The 23,560-nt window shown below is 35.8% G+C and overlaps 1 protein-coding gene across 16 annotated transcripts in view; it reads left to right on the forward strand.

The window, feature by feature from the left end:
• The window catches only part of GULP1 (GULP PTB domain containing engulfment adaptor 1), a 383,611-nt gene that overhangs the window by 142,879 nt on the left and 217,172 nt on the right, over positions 1 to 23,560 (forward strand). For 3 of the 16 annotated variants that reach the window (XM_072612613.1, XM_072612612.1, XM_072612615.1), the window contains exon 3: positions 8,382 to 8,488. The exons of 12 other annotated variants lie outside the window; for them this stretch is intronic. The gene's annotated coding sequence lies outside the window, so the exon portion shown is untranslated. The remainder of the gene's footprint in view (positions 1 to 8,381; positions 8,489 to 23,560) is intronic. One more of the 16 variants, XM_072612614.1, reaches the window with a different exon arrangement.

The raw sequence follows: 23,560 nt of genomic DNA on the forward strand, positions 1-23,560 counted from the left end.
ATCCATTAATAGGCCTGTGTGACCTGCTTTGAGTTTGGGCCCAGCTGACTGCCATGATGGAGTCTGGGTCACATGGAACCTGAGTCATATGGCATGGTGAGAGGAGCTTGTCAAGCAGGTGTAACAGGAAGGGTAGAGCAGGAAGTTAGAATGAGGCAGAGTTGGCACAGGGTGAGGCAGAGCTGAGGCAGAGCCACCAGTGTGAGTGAGAGAGGGAGGAATTTTGCCTAGGGGAGCTTGGTTGTGGGGAGGCCTAACGGATGGAAGGCTTGGGGATGTTGATGCTCCCTGAATTGGTGATATGTATAAACTTCTTGTTTACCATGGTGGAATTGGCTTTCTGGTATCTGAATAAATATCTTGGTTTCATCTTTGAGGAAGAGAGTTATTTATATTTTGTGAATTTGTTCTGGAAATACACATGTATATCCACAATGGCTCTGATACATTGTTGACAGAGCTATCAGTTGATCTAGCCATTCTAGGAAATAGTTTGGAATTATGTGATCAAATTGTTGAAATAATTCATAGCCTTTGATTCATCAGTCTTACTACTAGTCATACTACTCCAAGGACATCAAAGTCAGAAAGAGAGGTGATCTACATACGAAATATTCATAGCAGCACATTTTGTGGTAGCAAAGAACTGGAAACAAAATGACTGCCCATTAATTAAGGAATGACTAAACAAATTGTGACACATGAATATTATGGAATATTATAATGAAGTAAACAACATGAGGAATTCATAGAAATATGAGATGATTTCTCTGAACTGATACAGAGTAAAATAAACAAAACCAGAGAAACAATTTGTATAATACCTATAATAATATAAATCCTAAAATTTCCAAAACAAAGGCATATGGTGAGTAACAGTACGAATCAATGTGATTTGAGAGAATAGATATTAAAATACACCTCCATTTTGGCTATGAGACCAGGGAATACAGAAGAAGAATGTTTCACACTGTCAAACATGTTCACTTTATCAATTATTTGTCCTTAACTCTTTTACTCTTATGATCATAAATTTAGAGCTGGAAAAAAATAGAAGACATAGATTCCAATCCATTCATTTTAAAGATGAGGAAGCAAGAGCACAGAGAGCTCAATGTGAATAGTCCAGGGTCAGGTAATTAATAAGTGTATGAGGAGGGATTTGAAACTAGCTCTTCCTGGCTTCAAGTCTAGTACATTGTGTAGTAAGGCATGTTACTTTTGGAGGGTTGGGTTCAGTCCTGGGGCCAAACAGCATGTATATCTGACAGTGACTATGGTGTAAAAATTAATCAGTGGGATAGATACTTAGATTTACTGTTTTAGATAGACTTCTCTCTCTCTTTCTCTCAGATTCTAAGGGTAGCCCTAAAACTGTCTTCCTTCCTTCCTTCCTTCCTTCCTTCCTTCCTTCCTTCCTTCCTTCCTTCCTTCCTTCCTTCCTTCCTTCCTTCCTTCCTTCCTTTCTTCCTTCCTATCTTCCTTCCAAATGAATTGCCCAGGGTCACACCTCCACTAAATGTCAAGTGTCTGAAAGTGCATTCTAACACAGGTCCTTCTGACCTGATGGGATGGTGCTCTATCCACTGTGCCACCTAGTTGCCCTGGTTCCTCCAAAACTCTTAAAGTTTGCACAGACTATTATGCCATTGCAGATGAGCTTATTGGTGTCCTTTAAAACGGGAACTGCATTAGAGGTGTTTAAAGTTGGAAATGATCTTCAAGACCAGTAGTATATATCCATCATTTTACCACTATCTCAGGCTCAGAGAACTGAAACATTTTGCAGAAATTTACTGCATGTTAGTAATATGTGAGGCCAGAAGCTAAATTCCACTAATCTCAGTGCTGTGTCCTTTCCATTACACTGGTACTTTTCCTCTTTTCACATATATCTTTTGTTGTGTAAAGAGATTGCTATTAGTCACATGGAAATGGAAGGAAAGAATAAGAGTTGGTACCTCCTGCAGTCAAGGAATCTATAGCTAAAACATGAGAAAGGCAGAAAATTGGACAAGTATCAAAAAACTTTTTAAAGTACTTTTGAAATCTATTTGTATAATATAGATTTAGCTGTTTTATTATTAATAGCACAGATAAATAAAATCAACAAGCATTTACTAAGTGCGTGAGGCACTGTGTCAAGAGCTGAGTATACAAGAAAAGGTGAAAAACAGTCTTCTCTTGAAGAGCTCACAGTATAATGGGAGAGACATGAAAGCAACTGCAAAAACAAGCTATAAATGGGATAAATTGGAGACAATTTCAGAGGGAAGGAAATACTATTATGGAGGAGTAGGAAAGACTTCTTGTAGAAGATGGGACTTTGACTGAGACTTGAAGGAAGCCAGGAGGTGGAGAATTCCAGTCATTGGGGACAACCAATGAAAATGTACAGCCAGGAGACTGATGGAACAGTGGGGAAGTCAGTGTCACTGGATCAAAGACTGCTTGTAACTGAGCAAAGTGTAAGAGGACTTGAAAGTAAGAAGGGCTCAAATTTTGAAGGACTTTAAAAGCCAAACAGAGGATTTTTATATTTGATCCAAGAAGTAATAGGAAACTACTGGAGTTTATTTAGTAGGGACTTGTACCGGAGGAAGATCAACGTGACAGCTGAATGGAGAGTGGTCTGGAGTGGGGAGAGACTTTAGGCCAAGAGACCAAGCAGTCATCTGATTGCAGTCATCCAGATATTAGGTGAATAGAGACAGTATCAAGGGGAAAACATCTATATCTGCTATAGGAAGCACACTCAGAGAGGTCTTAAGAGGGATAAGAAAGCCAGTAAAGCAACTTGAGGCAGCATCTGTAAAGAAAAACAAAGCATGATAATGTAATGTCATAGAAAACAAAGTTAGGATAGAGAATCAAGAAGGTTAATGTAATCACATTGCTTTGGCGGTAAATCAGCTCAAATGCAGGAGAGAGCTCAAGAAGAATGAGATCTCTGAATCTGGCAATTAATGAGTTACAAGCAAAAGGATAAGTGGGGTGTGTGAACACTTGGACTATTGTTATTTCTGAAAATTTGGGGGAAAATTTGTAAATCTATCTCTGCATCAGTAGAGAAGATTTTGTTCATATTTATTAGTAGTAAACATTGAAATGTATGAGCAGGCAAAGTCAGAGATTTCACTACCAGCTAATTATGTAGGACTCAGATAATTAAAAATTTGATCATTGATAGCTGTTGTTGTAGGCAATGATTTGTCATTTAACTAAAAGAGATCACTTTGGGGTGAAAAATATTTTTCACTTTAAACTGGTAAATGTTTTGCTGATTTTTATTTTATATTGCCACTTTTCTGTAGCACAAAATAACTTTTTCAAAGGAGATTTGTGATATTCCAAGGACCAGCTAGCCATCAATGAGGTGATTAGGCATGCATTCCTGTGCAGCTTTCACTAATTCCTCTAAGGCTCAGGTTGTATTTTTGTCTCTGGAATGCAAAATCAAAGTTTTAAAACTAAATCTTTTGCATAACGAAAATGTGGCTGTATGAGAAAAAAGCATATTTGTGTGTTTATCTATGTGTTCTTTTCTCTAAATTTTCAATGATATTAATTAATTGCCCCATTGGAGTCATCTGAACAATAGACTAAGACTAGGGAGGACTGTTAAGTTATAATTTAAAGTACTCTAGTTATTTAAAAATGTTTAGGCGTTTGTTTTCATTGTCATCATAAATATATCCTAAAAACTTCATAATTGATTAATCTGCATGAAGGTTTTTTGTTTTTGTTTGTTTTTAATACAACACTTCTCAGTGCCAACTGTTTAAAGCAAGGTCATTTTAGGGGAAAATGTTTGCTAAAATTTGGTTTTCTTCCACCCCTTTCCCCCATCAGATATGCCAAGTATACAAATAAATTGCCAGGCCAACCTCCCTAAACATCTTTTGCATTTGTCTCCTCCTTTCAAACAACTAACACTAGTTTAGGTCCTCATCACCTGTTGCTTTGGTACATTGCTATAGACCCCTAATTGTACTCTCAAAATCTAGTTTCTCTCCTCTCTCAATCATCCTCCACATAGCTGCCAATGGGAATCTTAAAACATAACTGACCTTGCCACTCCCGGAATGAAGACACTTCAGTGGGTCTATCTCTCTTGCCTCTAGAGGAAAATCCTTTCCAGGCTGATTACACATCACATCTCTACCACATGCCTGACATTCGAGTTAACCAAATCTAGCTGCTGTTCCTGATGTATAACATTCCATCTCCCAGCTCTTTCTATAGGCATCCCATGAAGGAGATGCTTTTCCTCACTTCTTACCCCTGCAAACCCTACCTTTACCATAAACCAGTGCATGGTGAAGTCAGCAAAATCATTAAAGCGATATACCCATAACAAAAATGAAATTGTGTTCTCTGTCATTATAATGACTAAGCTTAACCCAGTAGAAGAATTATGAGAAGAGTTATGTAATGTTGCATGAGGTCTAGGACTTGATTGATGTATTGGTTATTTTTACTGAATGACTTTTTTTCCTCTTTTATATTTTTTTTGTCATAAGTGATGGTTGGGGGGGAGGAGATGGATACACCTAATTATGTATCATAGTCTGGATTACGTATGATATGTGGCCCATGGACTGGGGTCCCTGGGACCCTTTCAGAAAACTATTTTAATAATAATAATAGGATATTTTAATTTCTAATATTTCAACTTTTTTTTTACAAGTCTATTAGATATGAGGTGATAGTTGAGTTACTTATGTTTTCATTTCTCTATTAGTGATTTTGAATATGTATAGTGGTGTTTCTCATTAAAAGTATTTATTGAAATCCTTTGACTACTTGGATTGTCATACTTTTTCAGAGATATTTATTTGAAAGCTTTCCCCTTCTATCTCTGTTTTTCCCTGGTTTATTGATTTTTGTACATACATTGGTTTTTTAAAAATTGTTTTTTGCAATCTACTTAGAATTTGGTTATAATTCTTTCCCTACAGTTGTGAGATACAATACATAATTTTCTATTTTATTCTGATTTTCAATGGTATGGTATCTGTGTTCAACTTTTTAAAAGCTGGATTTTATTGTAGTATATGGTATAGGAAGTATAAGCCCATTTTCTGACTAACTAGTAAAAATAGGTTTCAGACACAAAGTTTCCCAGAAATCCTCATTAAATAGAGTTCCTTTCCCAGGAGTTTGTATTTCTGTGTGTTTACCGAACGTCTCTAGACCGCAAAGTCCATTTTATTCTAGGCTCTGCTGTTCTAATCTATTCTGCTATTCTAATTGTTGTGTTTGTATTCAGCACCAAATAATTTGAGAGCTACTATTACTGTATCCCTTTCTTAATTGTTTTCCCCATATTTTCCTTGGTATTCCTAATCTTTTCTTCCTCCATATGAAATTTTCTTAATACATTGTCCAATTCTGTGAATCATTCCCCTGGATAATTTGATCAGTATAGTATTAAACCTGTAGATTAATTTTGTTAGGATTATAATCTTTGCTATATTGGCATATTAGAGCCATGAATATTCACTCTCTCTCTAGTAATTTAAGTCTTCCTTTGTTTCTGCCAATAAAAATGACTTTTTAAAAAATAAGTCCTGTGTGTTTTTGTTAACTCTGAGTTACTTAATTAATTTTGTTATTTTTAATGATATTTCTTTTGTCATCAAATTAGCACAGGCCTGGCACAAAATAGGTGCTGTAGGAAAATGATTTATTATATTGAACAGGAGAATTATTATATTGTTTAAATCCAATCCTCCGTGATTAAAGATTGTCTGCACCCAGAATGTCACCTAACCCCATTAACTCTTTAGGCTGGCGATGGCCACAAGGTATTTTGGATTCCCCTGGGTCCTGGATCCACACAAAACATTCATGTTTTGGGTCTCCTTCAAGTGGTTGTGTACTATATACCTTTATCAGATAATTCAGGTGTGGCTACGGTGCAGAAACCTTTGTCAAAATCCTATATAATGAAACCTTCCAGAACCTGTGGAGAGAGAGTCACACCTTCTTTCCAGCTTGCTCTCCTCTATCAAATAACCTAATAACATTCTTGCTAATACTGTTGCAGATTTTGAGGTCTGTTCTCATGAACAGTAGGGTTTAATAAATACTTATTCCCTTCACCTCCCTCCCTTTCTGTTCTTTCTGTTTTTTGTTAGTAATGCTGCAGATTTTGTGCTCCTGATATTTTGTGGAAATATATTATTTTTTGATTGCTTTTGCACCTCTCCAGTGCACTCATATGTTTTTGTGTCATACGCATCGTATATGTGTCACAGTCTCCTTTAAGACTGACATAAACTGTGATGTAAGTTAAACTTTGTTTCTTGATAATCCAGAAAATCAAGCTTTGTGGACAAGGGATCAACCAATTAACTAGCATTAATGAAACACCATTTATGAAGTCTGCCAGGTCCTGTTCTAAGTACTGCAAATAAAAGGGCAAAAACAAAAAACCCAGTCCTTGCTGCCTCTGCTGGGCGGTTAATAAACAATTATTCTACTCAGTAAAGGTTGGTGGTGCCAGATTGAAGATTCTAGCATTGTAATCTGAGGCATAATTTGCAAGTGAGTGCTACAAAAAATGCTGTAGATCAAATTAAATTTAGCATTTAAATGGTGGTGTTGCTAACAAAAATTTACTTTGATTTTTTTCTTTTGATTTCTTTTCTTTTAGATGTTTTGCATTGGCTATTTTCTGATTTCTCTTGTCCCTGGAAACTGAATTATCGTATGCTGCTCGATGTTCATGATTACTCAATACATATTAACTTTACATTAGAAAAACCTATACTTACACTTAACTTGTCTTCTTTAGAGAAGAGGATCTTCTCAACTTTCTAACTGAAAATGATTTGTCTTGTTTATGTAAAAAATTTGATAGGACAAACATATCCTTGCGTTGAAAGTCAGGTCCTGAACCATCAACTACAGTAGTGCCAATTTAACTTTAAAAGAGACTTCATAAAAACAGGAAGTTAATATTTATGTTTTCTGAATTCATTTAAACAGAAGGAAAATAGAAGATTAATTTTCTTTTGCCCTAAACTTTCCTCAGGACAAAATAGAAAAGAGTCAAAAGTCTTAAAATGACAGGAATTACTAAAATAAAATTGTATCAGAAATTTAAAAAGATCTGGTTCTTTAAAAATATTGATGGTGCAATTAAAAATGTTCCTAAGTAATCAGTCTTTAAAATGTAAATTTCACATTTTCTACCTGGTTTCTTTAGCATGGAGCGTAACTACTTACTACCAGAGATAATAATACACATTATACATAGATGGTACATAGGTGGAAGGAGGATTGACTCCTAAGGAGTCACAAGACCAGGATTCAGATCCTACTCTGATGCTCACTACCAGTGTTGACCTGGGGCAAGTTATTTAACTATCTTGGCTTCCTTTTATTTATGGATAAAATGCTTACACAACATGGGCCCTGATGACCAGCATTCTGTCTATGATTCTAAGTTTTGAGGAAGCAAATTTGAGCTAAGAATAAGGTAGAACTTTGTGCTTTAAAACAATAATGGACTACCCTTGAGGTAGTGAGTTCCCTGTCCACTGGTGCTATTCAAAGCAGATCCTGGTTGACCATTTGTCAGGGAGTTTGGAACAGGGATTCTTGCCTCAGACTGGGGTTAGACTTTTAGATATCTTCCAACTCTTGAGAATTTCTGGGGATAAAGTAAGGCAGATCTAGCCCGAATATTTTTTTTTAAAAATCCCATCAAAATTTCAGTTTTTGCAAGTTAAAAGCCTAGAAGGAGAAAACTTCTGAAGTTATTGGATAGTAGAAGGTAGAAGGGATTAAGTATAACTTTTAGAGTCAGACTTATACTTCTCGGCGAATATGAATTTTATTTTTTGACCTTTAAACTGGAGCCATAAGTTTCCCTGATTATCTTGTTTTATGGTTGCAGTTAAATCATATAAAGTTTTTCAAAGTCACTTCTACAGTCTGTTTTCTCTGGTAAGATTGCAATTTCTCACAGATGTCTTTTTTATGATATCCTTACCTTAAGAGTCTTTGAATGACTTTTAAAATAAAATCAGTTTCTGTATCTTTACATACTTTGGTAAAGAGGAAATATTTCTTAAAGATTTCTATAAATGGAAACACTAGTCAGCATATGCAATGTGAATAAATTACACATATGAAAAATCTCCCTACAAGTGGTGAAAATCTGGAGGCAATTCAAATAACCTGAAATGTCTTTATTTTAGTACACTAAATGAAGAATGGTTTTGTCAACAAGTACGGAAAAGTGGCAGCTTTTGAGTTTTAAGTCTGCTATACAAAGATACTCACTTATTATATAAAACAAATCATCTTTCAAACTCCAGGGTATGTGAGGAATTAAAGCTTTTGTTTCTTTTATTTTTTTACTCCAGTAGGATCTTCCCATCTTCTACATATTAGATTAATGGAAGCACTGGCTTAATGATGTTTTCTGTTATCTCCCTCATTCACCGAGGAATGCTCTGCTACAGAATTCAATGTAAGACCATATTAAAGTTAATATTGATCATGATTTACATGTATATAAACGCCTAAGGTTTGAAAAATACTTTGCCTATCTAGCTTTTGCCATAAGTCTGTTTTACCATTTCATTCACACGAAGAGAATTCGTCTCTCAGATTGGTTCACCTTCAATTAAATATGTCTTTCCTAATTGTCTAGAGGATTGTTTTTCAGTCGTTTTCAGTCATGTCTCCATCTTTGTGATCCTATTTGGAATTTTCTTGACAGAGATACTGGGGTAATTTGTCATTTCCTTCTCTAGTTCATTTTATAGATGAGAAAACTGAGGGAAACGGTTAAATGACTTGAGAATCTTCTAACTCATTCTCATCCTTTTTAATTTATGAAAACAAAATCAAGCATTTCTATAACAAAGTATAATAAAAAGATAATTGCACATGAGAGTGCAAATATGTTATGTACAACTTGCTGTTCTTTTTAAATATATAATAAAGTTGTGTTAACTTTTTTTCTTTTTCTTCTTCCCTTCCCCTCCCCACCCCACTCAATAGATGGCTACCATTAAACACAAATAGATGTATACGTAAAATTATTCTATATATAATTCTAGGTATCAGTTCTGAACAACTCATTCTATTCTAAGCCATATTATTGAAATATTATCCAGGTCTTCTAAGACGGCAGTGAGTTATTATAGTGGCTGGAGGTCTGGATCTAGAGGCAGAGAGACCAGAGTTCAAATAGGTTTGACTTCTCAGACAAATCATTTTACCATTGTATGCCTCAGGTTCTTCATCTGAAACAAACCTCCCAGGGTTATTATGAGGATAAAATGAGATTATATTGGTAGAATGCTTTCCAAATATTAACTATTATTATTTTCCCCCATCATCTAAATTTTTTCTCAGTGGACCAAAATGAATTTTAAAAATAGGGAAGGAAAAAGATGAATAAAAGGCCTCTCTATGTTTATTGTTAAAATAGTTTAAGAATGCCACTCCTTTCTTATCGGTAACTTTGCCTTTCTTGAATCAAATTGTGATAAATTGAGTTTAGCATCTGGAACATTTTCATCATTTGAAAGCATTTTACAATACTGTATGATAATAGCCAAACTAGAGCCAGAAATACATTTTGCGTTATTAAGCAACTGTCTGGGAGACATGGAAGTAAACTGCTTTCCCCTTCCCCCACAATAATATCATTACACTGTGCATTCTAACTTTTTGGGAACACTTCAGAAAAATATTTATAGTGAAGTAGGAAATAGATTCTGACCAGAGATATCATGTTCAATTACTCATTTTCTTACTGAAGTGTATTTAGAGAAGATGGTTCATTTTCCTCTTATCCCATACTATCTGAGAAAAGAAAAATGAATTCTAGCTATGGCAATAGGAGGTGGAAGATTAGTGTGCCAGATTCTTTGAAGGGAGTGGATGTATAACCCAGAGACACGGTAGTATTAGGTATGTGCTTCTAGATATGTGATAGAGTGTGATAGATATGGTTGCCATATTTTAATGCTTCCTGTGATATTGAAGTTTTCAAGTATTAACAAAATAGTATTCTCAATAGCATTTTTTGTGCTATGATAGAATTTGCAATTTTTAAACTTCTTTTTGTTAGCATATTCCTTTTTATTCCTAATTGCAGAACTGGGAGGAGAGGTATGCTATAATGGGCTGTTAAGTAAACTGGGAATCAGGAAACTCAGAAGTCCCAAGTTCCAGTTATCAGTACTAGCTAAGGGCTTCTATTTTCTCTTCTATCATATGAACATGTTGAATTCTAAATGATGATTGAAGCTTCTTCTCAGCTCAAACATTTTGTGATTGTGTTTATTTTCGTTTCTGTGTTTATTTTCCATTCATTATTTGACCTGTTCTCAAAGGTTTCAGCTATTCATTTGACCTATACATAGGCAGAATTGTCTTTCTCCATCTAAGAATGTCCTTTTATGACATCTCATTTGCTCCTATTGATACATTTATTCAACTACCCCACATCCTTTTGAAGATCATTTTTATGTTGTGTCACACAACTTGTAATTTGAATAATAACAGGTTCAAATATTTTAGTAAGTAAATGTAATTTGGTATGTTGTATAAAGGAAAGGTGGCTTTAATAGGAGAAAGGAAAATACAGCGCTATCATTATTGAAGAGAATTCATCCCTCCAATTGCATCCTTTGTCAGAAATTTTGTTCCCAGAGGTTAAAATGACATTGGACGCATAGAAATATGTTACAGAATATAAAATCTCGCCTCTTTCCTTTATAAATGAGGTGAGGTAGGTTGTGGTTTCATGGCCCATAAAGTGATTGAATGAATGCATGAATGGTCAAAAAAGCATTAATTACATGTCAAGTTATTTAAGACAGTCCTTCCCAACCAGGCACTTATAATTTGGGAAACAACACATATGGGGTAATTTTGTTTGGGGAGGAATGTTTTTATTCAAAAATGTACAGGGATGGTGAGTGTAGTTAGAGAGGAGTAAATTGACACACCCTTTCCAGTAGCAGTGGCAGTATTGATTTAATTATGATTTCACACCTGAAAGGTATGTGTATGGAGGAGGGGAGAATAAGGGAGAGATCAGACTATTACATAAAGCCCTCACTATCTTCATCTCTAGGGCAGGAGGTCCATAAGCGTTCTGTGATATATTGTAGGAATCTACAAACTTAGATGGGAAAAGTTAACGTCTTGATTTTAACTAATCTCTGACTGAAATGTAACATTTCCTTTAATTTTGATTGTAGCCAACAAATATTCTAAGGCGCTCTCACCTTCACCAGACTGCCAGAGGGACTTAGGACACAAAAAAAGGTTAAGATGCTCTGCTCCAGGGAGGTCCTCTATGGAACTCAGGACCAACTCATACACTTCCATTCTCAGTGATTGGGGCTGATAAACCTCAAGCCTGTGGCCACTGCCTCTGTGTGTCTCAGAAACCCTGCCCTTGGGAATCCTAGGGTGCCTCTACCACCATCACCAAGACTAGCTGTTGATTCTGTGATCTCTTTGGGCCTCAATTTCCTCATCCATAAGAAAAAAAAAGTACGAAGATGATTTCTAAGGTCTCTTCCATCTATAAATTTTATTATAGACTATAACTTTCTTTATGAGTTGACAGATTAGAAATTTCCCAATCCAAGTGAAACCTAGGCTGTCTTTTTATAAAGTAACTTTCTTCTCAGATGATTTGTTAATTGAAGCATGGTTGGATGGAGTACATTTCCTGGTAAAATTACCTATGAGGTCATAGCATTTCCAACCCTCTTCACAGACAGATATTTAGAAAATCTATTTTAATTCTTTCAGGTTCATTTTCACTATTTTCTTTTTTGTTTTCTTGTTCTGTACTCACTAGGCATGGGAGCAAAGAAATTTACTAATCTGATTTGGTTAAGATTCGTTCCCCCTACCTCTCCCTCCCCCCAGTAAAAATGAGACTATTTTTCTCCATTCCCTTTTGAGAGTCCCCAAATAATTCTCATTTTATAATTTCTAGTTATTTTCTTTGGCATTGTTTCTTGCATTTTTAATGTTAAGATATATTAACCCACATGTACAAAAATATTTATAGCAGCTCTCTTTGTGGTGGCCAAAAACTGAAAATCAAAGGGATGTCCATCGTTTGGGGAATGGCTGAACAAGTTGTGGTATATGAATGTAATGGAATACTATTGTTCCATAAGAAATGGTAAACAGGAAGACTTCAGAGAAGTCTGGAAAGACTTATATGATCTGATGCTGAAGAAAAGACGTAGAACCAGGAGAACTTTGTACACAGCAGCAACCACAGTGTGCGAGCAATTTTTCTGGTAGACTTAGTCCTTCATAGCAATGCAAGGATCTAAAAAATTCTCAGTGGACTTTTGAGACAAAATACTTTTCACATCCAGAGAAAGAACTATGGAATTGGATCACAGATTGAAGCAGACCATTTTCTTTTGTGTTATGTTTTGTTTTGTTTTATGGTTTCTTCTGTTCATTTTAATTCTTCTATTCAACATGACTATGGTGAAATTGTATTTAATAGGAATGTATGTTAGAACCTATATAAGATTACAAGCTGTCTCAGGGAGTGAGTGGGGAGGGAGGGGGAAAGAGGAGTAGGGAGGGGAAAAAAATCTAAGATATATGGAAGTGATTATAGAACACTGAAAACAAATAAAATAATTATTTAAATGTATATATATATATTAACAGTTCTCTTTAACTTATAATGAAATGCGAAATGACTTTTTAAAAAAATTTAATTTATTTGTTTTCAGTTTTCAACAATCACTTCCATAAGTTCTCCCCCACCCCTCCCCTCTCTCCCTGAGATGGCATGCAATTTTATATGGGTTCTACACATACATTCTTACTAAACACATTTTCACATTAGTCATGTTGCATAGAAGAATTAAAATGAATGGGAGACACCATGAGAAAAAACAAACCAAAACAAAACATAACACAAGAGAAAATAGTCTGCTTTCTTCTGCATTCCGATTCCATAGTTCTTTCTCTGGATAAGGATGGAATTTTGCCTCAAGAGTCCTTTGGGAATGTTTTAGGTCCTTGCATTGCTGTGAAAGGCTAAGTCTACCAGAAAAATTCCTTGCATACTGTGGTTGTTACTGTGTACTATGTTCTCCTGGTTCTGTTCCTTTCACTTAGCATCGGTACGTATAAGTCCTTCCAGACCTCTTTGAAGTCTTCCTGTTCATCATTTGTTATAGCACAGTATAGTGTTCCATTACATTCTTATACCACAACTTGTTCAGTACATACAACACATTCCTACAAAATGCATTTTCACCTTAGTCATGTTGCATAGAAGAATTAAAATGAATGGGAGAAATCATAAAACAAAACAAAATAAAGTATAATACAAAAGAAAATGGTCTGCTTCATTCTGTGATCTAATTCCACACTTCTTTCTCTGCATGTGGAAGGCATTTTGCCTCAAGTCCATTGGGAACTTTTTTAAGTCCTTGCATTGCAATGAAGTACTAAGTCTAGTAGAAAAATTTCTTGCACACTGTCGTTGTTTCTGTGTACAAAGTTCTCCTTGTTCATCAGATCATATAAGTCTTTCCAGGCCTCTCCGTAGTCTTCCTGTTCATCATTTCTTACAGCACAATAGTATTCCATTACATTCATATACCACAATTTATTCAGTCATTCCCCAATTTATGGACATCGCCTTGACTTCCAGTTCTTGGCCACCCCAAAAAGATCTGCTATAAATAATTTTGTGCATGTGAAACCTTTTCCCATTTTTATTATCTCTTTGGGATACAGCCCTAGAACTGATATTGCTGAATCAAAGGGTATGTACATTTGTGTAGCCCTTTGGGCATAGTTCCAAATTGCTCTCTAGAATGGTTGGATCAGCTCCCAGCTCCACCAAAAATGAATTGGTGTTGCAACTCTTCCACATCTTCTTCAATATTTATCATTTTCTAACATTGTCATGTTAGAATCTGATAAAACAACCTCAGAGTTGTTTTGATTTGTATCTCTCTAATCAATAGTAAATCACTAGTAATCAGAGTATTTTTTTTATATGACTATAGATAGATTTAATTTCTTCTGAAAATTGCCTGTTCATATCCTTTGACCATTTATTAATTGGGGAATAAATTACTTTTTTAAAGAATTTCCCTAAGTGTTTTGGAGCTACCCAAAGTTGGAGATTAGAAGTGGAACATCAGTAATTCTGCTCTCAAGTGATAGTGATTTCTTTAGGAATATCTAAATTTTCAAATAAATACTTTTAGCACATTGGAAAGGAGAATTCTCTAAATCCTGGGTAGTGGCAGTATAGTGTTGCTTTTTTTTTTCAAGGTAAATTCTAGCTTTTCCTGGATTTGATTCGTTTAAGCCTTGTTAATATATAATATATCCACTACACACATATGTATAGAATAGATGTGTATATATATGTGTGTGTGTGTGTGTGTGTGTGTGTGTGTGTGTGTGTGTGTGTATCCATGGGTGAGTGTATGTATTTTAAATTATATTAGAATGTTTAAGACAATATTTTATGTAGTGAAGTAATTTTCATTGCTATAAATAAGAAGCATACTTTAATACAGGCATGCTTTTGTAGCTTAATTTTTTTCCTTGAGTTTTTAACTGGGCAGTGGCATGAATGAATATGATTCTTAATTGGCATATTGACCACAGCTGTGCAACTATTTCTAAAGTCATTTTTATGATTTATTAGTCTAGTACTAGCCAGTGGGGACATATTCTGAAGCATAACAGCTTAATAATCTTCATGGGAAAACCCTATAATTTGTGTGGTTTGAGATCTTAATTTGGCATTAACTAAGGAAAGCATTAGAAAAACAAGAAAACAATTTCCTGCAAGGATGCTTGGGGAAATTTAGTTATAAAGACTGAATATTACAAAATTAGATGTCAAAAGTTTAACAAGTATCCTGAAGGACCTAAATCCATTGTATATGATAAGGAATTTTTCATCTCAGGAAGCTGATGTTATATCTCTTTTAGATGGAAGTTGTGGAAGAAAATCTCAACTATTTCATTGAGGTGTGAAAATGACCCTGACTTCTCAAAGGCTATACTAGTAGATCAGAAGCTTTGGTGGGCTCAATCCACATTGAAAAGACTTCAACTGTGGCTTCAGTAATGGACTGTTGTCCTAGCACCAACTTACCTAGGTTCAGAGGCTCACACTACCAGCTTTCTGTCATGGCAACTCTTAAAAGACCCTCTGGTAAATTGTGAAGGGAGTATAATTGGTATGGGTGGAGACAGTACTCAAACTAATGAAATTACAGATTTTTGTTGTATTGGGGAAGATTTGCTCTCTAAAATTCCTCTGAGTTCTAAATCCTTTGGTCTTATAATTTGCCGTGTTTCATCCTATCATATAAATCTGACTGTAGTCTAACAAATAATAAAATATACCGGCATCTCAGTGAAGATTCAGATTGATGGTTCAAAAAACATTTCTAGAATATTGAGTGACCTTTAAAGGTTATAATATGTCTGTATTTCAAATGTCTTTCACTCTTATGGAAGGTAAAAAAAAACCAAAACATGATTTTCTACATAAAGGGTGCAAGTGTGTGTGTATACAAAGACACATAAATATACAGTTGATTCTTGTCGTTGGCAGTACTTACACTGTGTAAAGTTTCCAGGAATACTAAATTAGTGAATAATGAGCCATTTCTCCTAGGGAAAGTAGAAAATTAGGTCACAACATTTACTTGAGCACATTCTGGAACAGCTTCATGTCCAGATTGGCAAGTTTCCTCATCCTTTTTTCTGGATGAATCATATTATTGATTCATTTACATCAAATTCACAGCCAACAGCAGTATAACTCATGCCTGAAAGAAGCTTATCTAACACATGTCTTTTCTCTGTAAGGCACATCACAGACTTCTTGCGCTTAGGAGCACTGATAGAACTTTAGTAATATACTTGGGTTCTCTTTTAAATAACTAACCCACCGGCAAAAAGTGTAAAAGCACAAAAAGATTGCACTAAAAAGAATGGAAAAAGGATATTACTTACAGTTTACATCATGGAAGGTGAAACAAGAAAGCAAAATACCACTTTGTTCACCTGATCTGGAAACATATGTATCTAAGCAACTCAAATGTTTTGCTGCTCTGCAGATGTCCACAGATGATCATGAAAGCACTATGAATATTGATTTTGGGATCAGAAATAAATTTTAGCAAGGCTGTGAATTTGCATTCAAATTCTCAGTAGTCTGCAAATAATGAGGATCAACTCTCTATATTTATGTGTGTGTATATCTTCTCTGAGGTCTAATATATTTTGAATAGATTGTCAAGACCTGAACACATCTTCATGTTGTACATAATACAACTACTATAGTAATCATGAATCCTATCTTAATTCCTCCAACAAAAGAACGTTGAGACTTTATTTAAAGGCTCCTTCCAATAAAAAACTCACCGTTTCCTGGGGTAGTATACTCCATTGACAGTTTAAACAGTAGATGAAGAATATCTGTCACCCAGATTATAAGCAATTAAATTGGAAAACTTTCGAATTAGTTCCTTAGTACATTTATCTTGGATGACCTCTGTAGCTGAATGACTGAACTGAAAAGGAAGAAGAGAAATGGTTGGATTGAGATGGAGAAAAAGAATAGCATTTTTGATGTTCTCAAATTATTATTCTTTGTCATAAAAGCCAGTTAAAAAAGCAAACTATTTTCATGGTGATTTGATACCCCTTTGAATTTGGAATACTATAATCAAAGGAGAATCAAAATTGAAAGTGGCCCAGATATTATAGCAGTGGGGAAACCCATTGTGTAAGTAGGCTATAGCATGCATTTAAGGATGAAATGTAGCTAGTGACTAGAGCACCACACCTGGAGTCAGAAAGACTTGAGTTCAAATCCAGCCTCAGACATTTACTTAGCTATGTGAGCCTATGCAAGTCATTTAACCTTTCTTGCCTCCATTACTTCATCTGTAAAATGCAGATAATAATAGCACTCACCTCCAAGGGTTGATATGAGGCAAAAGGAGATGATATTTGCCTAGTTCTTTGCAAACTCTGAAGCACTTTATAAATGAAAGCTATGTAAAGCTTGGGAGATAACACCTTATCAAGGACACAGATGATGTGAGATGGACATAACTTGGCACTCATAAGGATCGTGTAGCTAAACTAGATTGGGGAGAACAAATGGACAGCCTAAGTGCTATACCCAGTATATCAGAATGACTTTTTAGTTTAAAGCTCCTTTTTCTCCCCTTTTCTGTATTTTACAACCCCCTGACATCATCTTCATTCTTTCCTTTACTTCAGTATCTCATGAAGAAGTTTTTCTTATTCTTAAAGCCACCATGCTGCTTTCATTTTATTTCTTGCAAGTTTTCCTCAGCAGAGTATACCCACAATTATCTCTACTTTCTCCCTCTAAACTTTAATCTTTCCATTTACTTATTCCTTTCCTGAGGCCTCCATGATAAGCCCTCATTTGACTTTATCATTCCCATCTTGTTAATTCCCTCTGGCTCTTATCCCTTTCCTAGTCAACTCGTAGAAAAAAGAAGACTACTTTAATTTTATGCCTGTACTTACTCTACTGTTACTCATTTTTCATCCCTTTGAAATCTGACTCCTAAAATTATCACTCAACTGAAACTGAACTCTCCAAAACTACGAAATGACCAATATTTTCTTACTTTCAAAGTCTAAAGTCTTCTCAATCCATATAATTTTTGACATTTCTGTAGTATTTGATACCATTGGCCATCTTTTACTCTTGGATACCAGCTCTTCTCTCAGGTTTTGTGTCCTGCTCACTCTTGGTTATTCTTCTTCCTCTCTAACTACTCCTCACTACTTCCTTTGTTGTATCATCATCTGTCTCATTTCCCCTAATTCTGGGTGTATGCTAAGGCTCTGACTTGAGTTCTCTTTCTGTACTTCCTCACTTGGTGACTTCATCAGCTCCCATGGATTCAGTTATCATTTCTATGCAGATGACTACCAGATCTATATATTAGCCTTATACCTCTCCTGAACTTCAGTCCTGTATCACCAATTGTCCACTGGAAATTTGTAGCTAGATGTCCTAAAGATGTATCTAGTTTTCCATTTACAAAACAAAACTCATTCTCTTTCTCCCTGAATCTACCTCTTTTCTGAACTTCAACATTATATTTGAAGACACCACTATCATTCCAGTTTTCCAGGTTCACAACATTGATTCTCACTCACTCATTTCATATATACAAGCAGTTGCCAACTTTGGTTGTTTCTATCTCCACAACATCTCTTTAATCTGTCCCCTTCTCTCCACTCATACAATACCCACCCTAGTTAAGCCTCTTTCCTCTACTTAGATTATTATAATAACCTCCTAATTGATTTCCCAGCTTCAAACCTCTTCCTTCTCCAATCCATCCTTCATGTAGCTGAAAGAGTGATTTTTCTTAAAGCTTGGGTCTTATTATTCTTCTACTCAGTAAATCCAATTAGTTCATTTTCACTTTTAGAAAGAAATATAAACTCCTTGTTATAGCATTTAAAGATCTTCACAACCTGTCCCCAGCCTACCTATCTATGTTACCCATTACCTCTCTTTATGCACTCTCTAGAACAAACTGTATTGTTCCTTATGACATTCCATTTCCTGTTTCCATGTCTTTGTGGTAGCTGTATCCCATGCCTGAAACACAGTCTTGCCTTACTTCCTCATCTTAGAATCCCTAATTTCCTTCAATACTAGGCTTATGCATCATCTTCTACATGAAGTTTTTCTGCTTTTCTATATCTGTGTTAGGACAGTACTATGCATATAGTAAATGTTTAATAAATGCTTATTGATGGCTCCATTTTTCATGAAGCATTAGAAGACCCAGACTCTTAATCTTGAACCATATTTTCTGATATACGTTTTAAAATTTATTTATTTATTTTTAATTTTCAACATTCATTTCCACAAGATTTTGTGTTCCAAATTTTCTCCCTATATTTCTTCTCTTCCTACCCTGATTTGGCATGCATTCTGATTTTCCCCCTCCTCCAGTCGGCCCTTCCTTTCATCATCTGCCCCTCTTATCCCCTTCCCCTTTACTTTCTTGAAGGGCAAGATGGATTTCTATATCCTATTGCCTGTATATCTTATTTCCCAGTTGCATGTAAAAACAATTTTTTAACATTTGTTTTTAAAACTTTGAGTTCCAAATTCTCTCCCTTCTTTGAGAAGATAAGCAATTCAGTATAGATTATACATGTGTAGTTATGCAAAACACCTCTGTAACAGTCCTATCCCCTCCCCCAATTATTCTATTTTTCTCTTTTGACCCTGTCCTTTTTTCTAAAGTGTTTGCTTCTGACTACCCTCTTCCCCAATCTGCCCTCCTTCCATCATCCCCCCTCATATGCCCTTCCCCCTTACTTTACTTTGGGGTAAGATACCCAATTGATTGTGCATGTTATTCCTTCCTTATACCAGATTCAATGAGAGTAAGGTTCACTCATTCCTTCTTACCTCCCCCCTCTTCCCCTCCATTGTGAAACCTTTTTCTTGCTCTTTTATATGTGATAATTTACCCCATTCTATCTCTCCCTTTATCCTTCTCCCAATATATTTCTCTCACTGCTTAATTTTATTTTTTTGATATCATTCCTTCATATTCAACTCACTGTGTGCTCTGTCTCTCTCTCTCTCTCAATATATTTCCTCCAACTACCCTAATACTGAGAAAGGTCTCATGGGTTACAAAATCTCTGTAAGAATGTAAACAGTTCAACTTTAATAAGTCCCTTATGATTTCTTTTTTCTTGTTTACTTTTTCATGGTTTTCTTGATTCATGTATTTGAGAATCAAATTTTCTATTCAGCTCTGGTCTTTTCATAAAGAATGCTTGAAAGTCCTCTATTTTATTGAATGTCCATTTTTTGCCCTGAAGGATTATACTCATTTTTGGTGGACTGGTGCTTTTTGGTTCTAATCCTATCTCTGCCAACTTCCAGAACATCATATTCCAAACCCTCTGATCCCTTAATATAGAAGCTGCCAAATCTTGTGTTATCCTCATTGTATTTTCACAATACTCAAATTGTTCCTTTCTGGCTGCTTGCAATATTTTTCTCCTTGACCTGGGAACTCTGGAATTTGGCTGCAGTATTCCTAGGAGTTTTCTTTTTAGGATCTCTTTCCAGAGGAGATCGGTGGAGTTTTTCAATTCCTATTTTACATTCTAGTTCTAGAATATCAGGGCAATCTTCTTTGGTAATGTCTTTAAAGATGATGTCTAGGCTCTTTTTTGATTGTGGCTTTCAGGTAGTCCAATAGTTTTTAAATTATCTCTCCTAAATTTATTTTCCAGGCCAGTGGTTTCTCCAATGAGATATTTCACATTGTCTTCTATTTTTTCATTCTTTTGTTTCTGTTTTATAATTTCTTGGTTTCTCATAAAGTCACTAACTTCCATTTGCTCCATTCCAATTTTGAAGGAATTCATTTCTTCAGTGAGCTTTTGGGCCTCCTTTTCCATTTGACCATTTCTGTTTTTTAAGTCACTCTTCTCCTCATTGGCTTTTTGGACTCCTTTTGCCTTTGAGTTTGTCTATTTTTTAAAGTGTTATTTTCTTCAGTATTTTGGGGGGTCTGCTTTAGCAAGAAGTTGACTCATTTTTCATGATTTTCTTGCATCATTCTCATTTCTCTTTCCAGTTTTTCCTCTACTTTTCTTCCTTGGTTTTCAAAATCCTTTTTGAGCTACTTCATGCACCAATTCATATTCTTCTTGGAGGCTTTGGATGGAAGAGCTTTGACTCTGCTCTCCTCCTCTGGTTGTATGCCCTGAACTTCCTTGTCGCCAAAGTAAGATTCTATAGTCTGAATTCTTTTTATGTTTGCTCATCTTCCCTACCAAACAATTGACTTTCTAACTCTTTGTCAAAGTAGAATTCTGCTTACATTGGGGTTGGGTGTACTGTCCTAGGCTTCAGGAATTTTGTGTCAGCTGCTCAATACCCCACTCTCTGTGGGCCCAGAGCTCCAGAAGCAGCCTCTGCTGCTGCTGCTGCTGCTGCCACTGCTGCCATAGCCTCTGGCCATCACTGCCACCACCTCCACCACTCCCACCACTCTGGGCCTGGGAGGAGATCAGCAGACCGTGCACTGCTCTTTCACCCAGGTCCCACAGACATCTACCTTTTTGGTATTTGTGAGTTGAGAAATCTGATAACTTCCACAGCTGCCAATGATTCAACGCTCTGAGGCCCGCTCAGACCAATCTGTGCCCTGCAACCTATGTCGGACTGCACTCTGCTCCCTGCTTGGTCTGAAAGACCCTTCCTGTCGATTTTCCAGGTTGTCTTGGGCTGGGGATTTGTTTCACTCTGTCATTTTGTGGTTTCTGTAGCTCTAGAATTTGTTTAGAGTCATTTTTACAGGTATTTGGAGGACTTTGGGGGAGAGCTAAGGGAAATCCCTGCTTTTACTCCACCATCAGGGCTTTGCCACTCTGACATATTTTTTACCAGTTTGTCTTGTGGCTATCTTCCTATTGAAATTAAAGAATATTAAGATAATGTGACTCATTTTGAATGATTTTCTTCAAGTTCATGGAATTTCTTTATTTGATCATTTGCCCAAGATGTTGGCCTATAATCTAGAGGTCTTTCTGTTTACATTCATTATAAGTCATTCAAGGGAAGATGGTGATAGTTATAATAACAGCTATTGATGTGCTGCTTTCAGGTTTACAGAAAACTTCACATGCATTATCTCATTTGATCAAATGTCCCATGAAATCACAAGTCAAATGATGAACTACCTCTCTGAGATCCTAAGAACCATCTTTCTATCTTCTAATATTACTTATAGTGAAAATGTTATTACAGAAATGTCTCTTTCTAGTGTATGGTCATTGGGCAAAGCTTTCTCATGTTTCACCTACTAACAGCTGAATTCATTTTTGCAGGTAACTTAGGAACTAAATGATTGTTAGAACCCTGTTCCACTTTTTAGAGTATCAGTTCCTGTCACTAAGGAGGTAAATGGAAGTGCACAGAACTGAGAGCCACTTTATTTTTGCCTCTTTCAGAAGTCAGCATGAGCATAAATTTTCATTTGCTTATGGCTTACCTGCTGCTACTCAGTCTCTCTATAAGAGCTGGCTCTCTCTTCCGAGGTTGGGCCTTTGACAGAAATCTTTTTTGTGTTGGATGTTCATCAGCAAAATATGAATCAGTCTATTATGAGGATTGTATTTGAATCCTTGCGGCCTTCATAGGGCTTTAGACCCTGTGCTCTGGTGTAGCTGTTGAGAATCCATGATCGTCTCTGTCCTCCCAAAGGAATGGGAACCTAAATAATTTTTAAGGATTTTTTTCCTGGAAGTTATTTTCTACATCTATATATGGATACAATTTTGTTGTATGGATATAATTTAATTAAATTAAAAGTATCTAGAAACTAGAGTAATCCACCAAGAGATTATTAGAGTTTCCCAGGGGATGTAGTTTTGATATGTTTGCATATTTAGAAAGGCAAGGACTTTAGTGTGAGCATAGTTTCTCTATATTACAGAAAGGAAGAATGATTTCAGGTGAAATCTCTTTTTCTTGGAAGATATGAGGTAGCTTTGTCTGCCAAAAGCCAGCATAATCAAGTGCTTCTGGGATATGCAGTAAATGAACTCTTTAGAGCTAATATGACTCTACAGACTTTATAAGGGGATTGTAAAAGGAATTCCTGCTTGGGCGAAAAATAGAATAAATTCTATTCTAAATTGTTAAAGGATTGTAATGGAAAAGCAAGACTATATTTCACTGTTATAATTTTATGATGATAGGATGTACTCCTTAATCTTTGAGCTCAGCAATTCAAGAATTGCTTTCAAAAAAGAAGAATACAGCCTTCCCATTCCTGCTCATCCATATTACACTTGTCCCTGACCTCCCCAAAATTCACTGCAGAGGATCTACCCAATCTACTGGAGTGCTTATTCACTTTCTTCCAACTCACAAAATGCCATTTGAGCACTCTGGTTGCATCTTCCTTCTGTCCCTCCTCATGTTCTATCCTGTGGTTCCGTGGTGACACTCTTTTCTTCTGTTCTTCTTTGTAATTCCTTTATTGGTCATGGATTGCACCTGCTCACACCTACCATGTTTCTTTTCATTGCCTTTAGTATGATACTCATTTTTTAGTTATAATAATTTCTATCAATTTTGAGGATCTTCCAATGGAAACTACTTTTAAATTTCACTAGAGAAAAACTAGTCCATTAGAGTAGTACACTTTTTGCTTTGGAATGCTGTGAGGCTGGTGTCACAAGAATGACCTCCATTTGTTTCATAAATCCAAAACTGGAAACGAAGTCCTGAACAAAAGGTTACAAGTCTGTATGTGAGTATGAATGAGTTACATGCCTAGGTGCATGAGTGAGTATAAAAGTTACTCCAGAGGCACTATGGTTTCTGTATCTTAAGGTTAGGGTAAATGATCTCTGGTGAAATGAATCAGCTTTATCTCAGGGTTTTATACATGTGGCTATAAAATGTAAACCAAGATACTGAAGAAGTTAATGACAA

Source organism: Notamacropus eugenii, chromosome 5 (assembly GCF_028372415.1).
Source record: "Notamacropus eugenii isolate mMacEug1 chromosome 5, mMacEug1.pri_v2, whole genome shotgun sequence".
Taxonomy (NCBI): Eukaryota; Metazoa; Chordata; class Mammalia; order Diprotodontia; family Macropodidae; genus Notamacropus; species Notamacropus eugenii.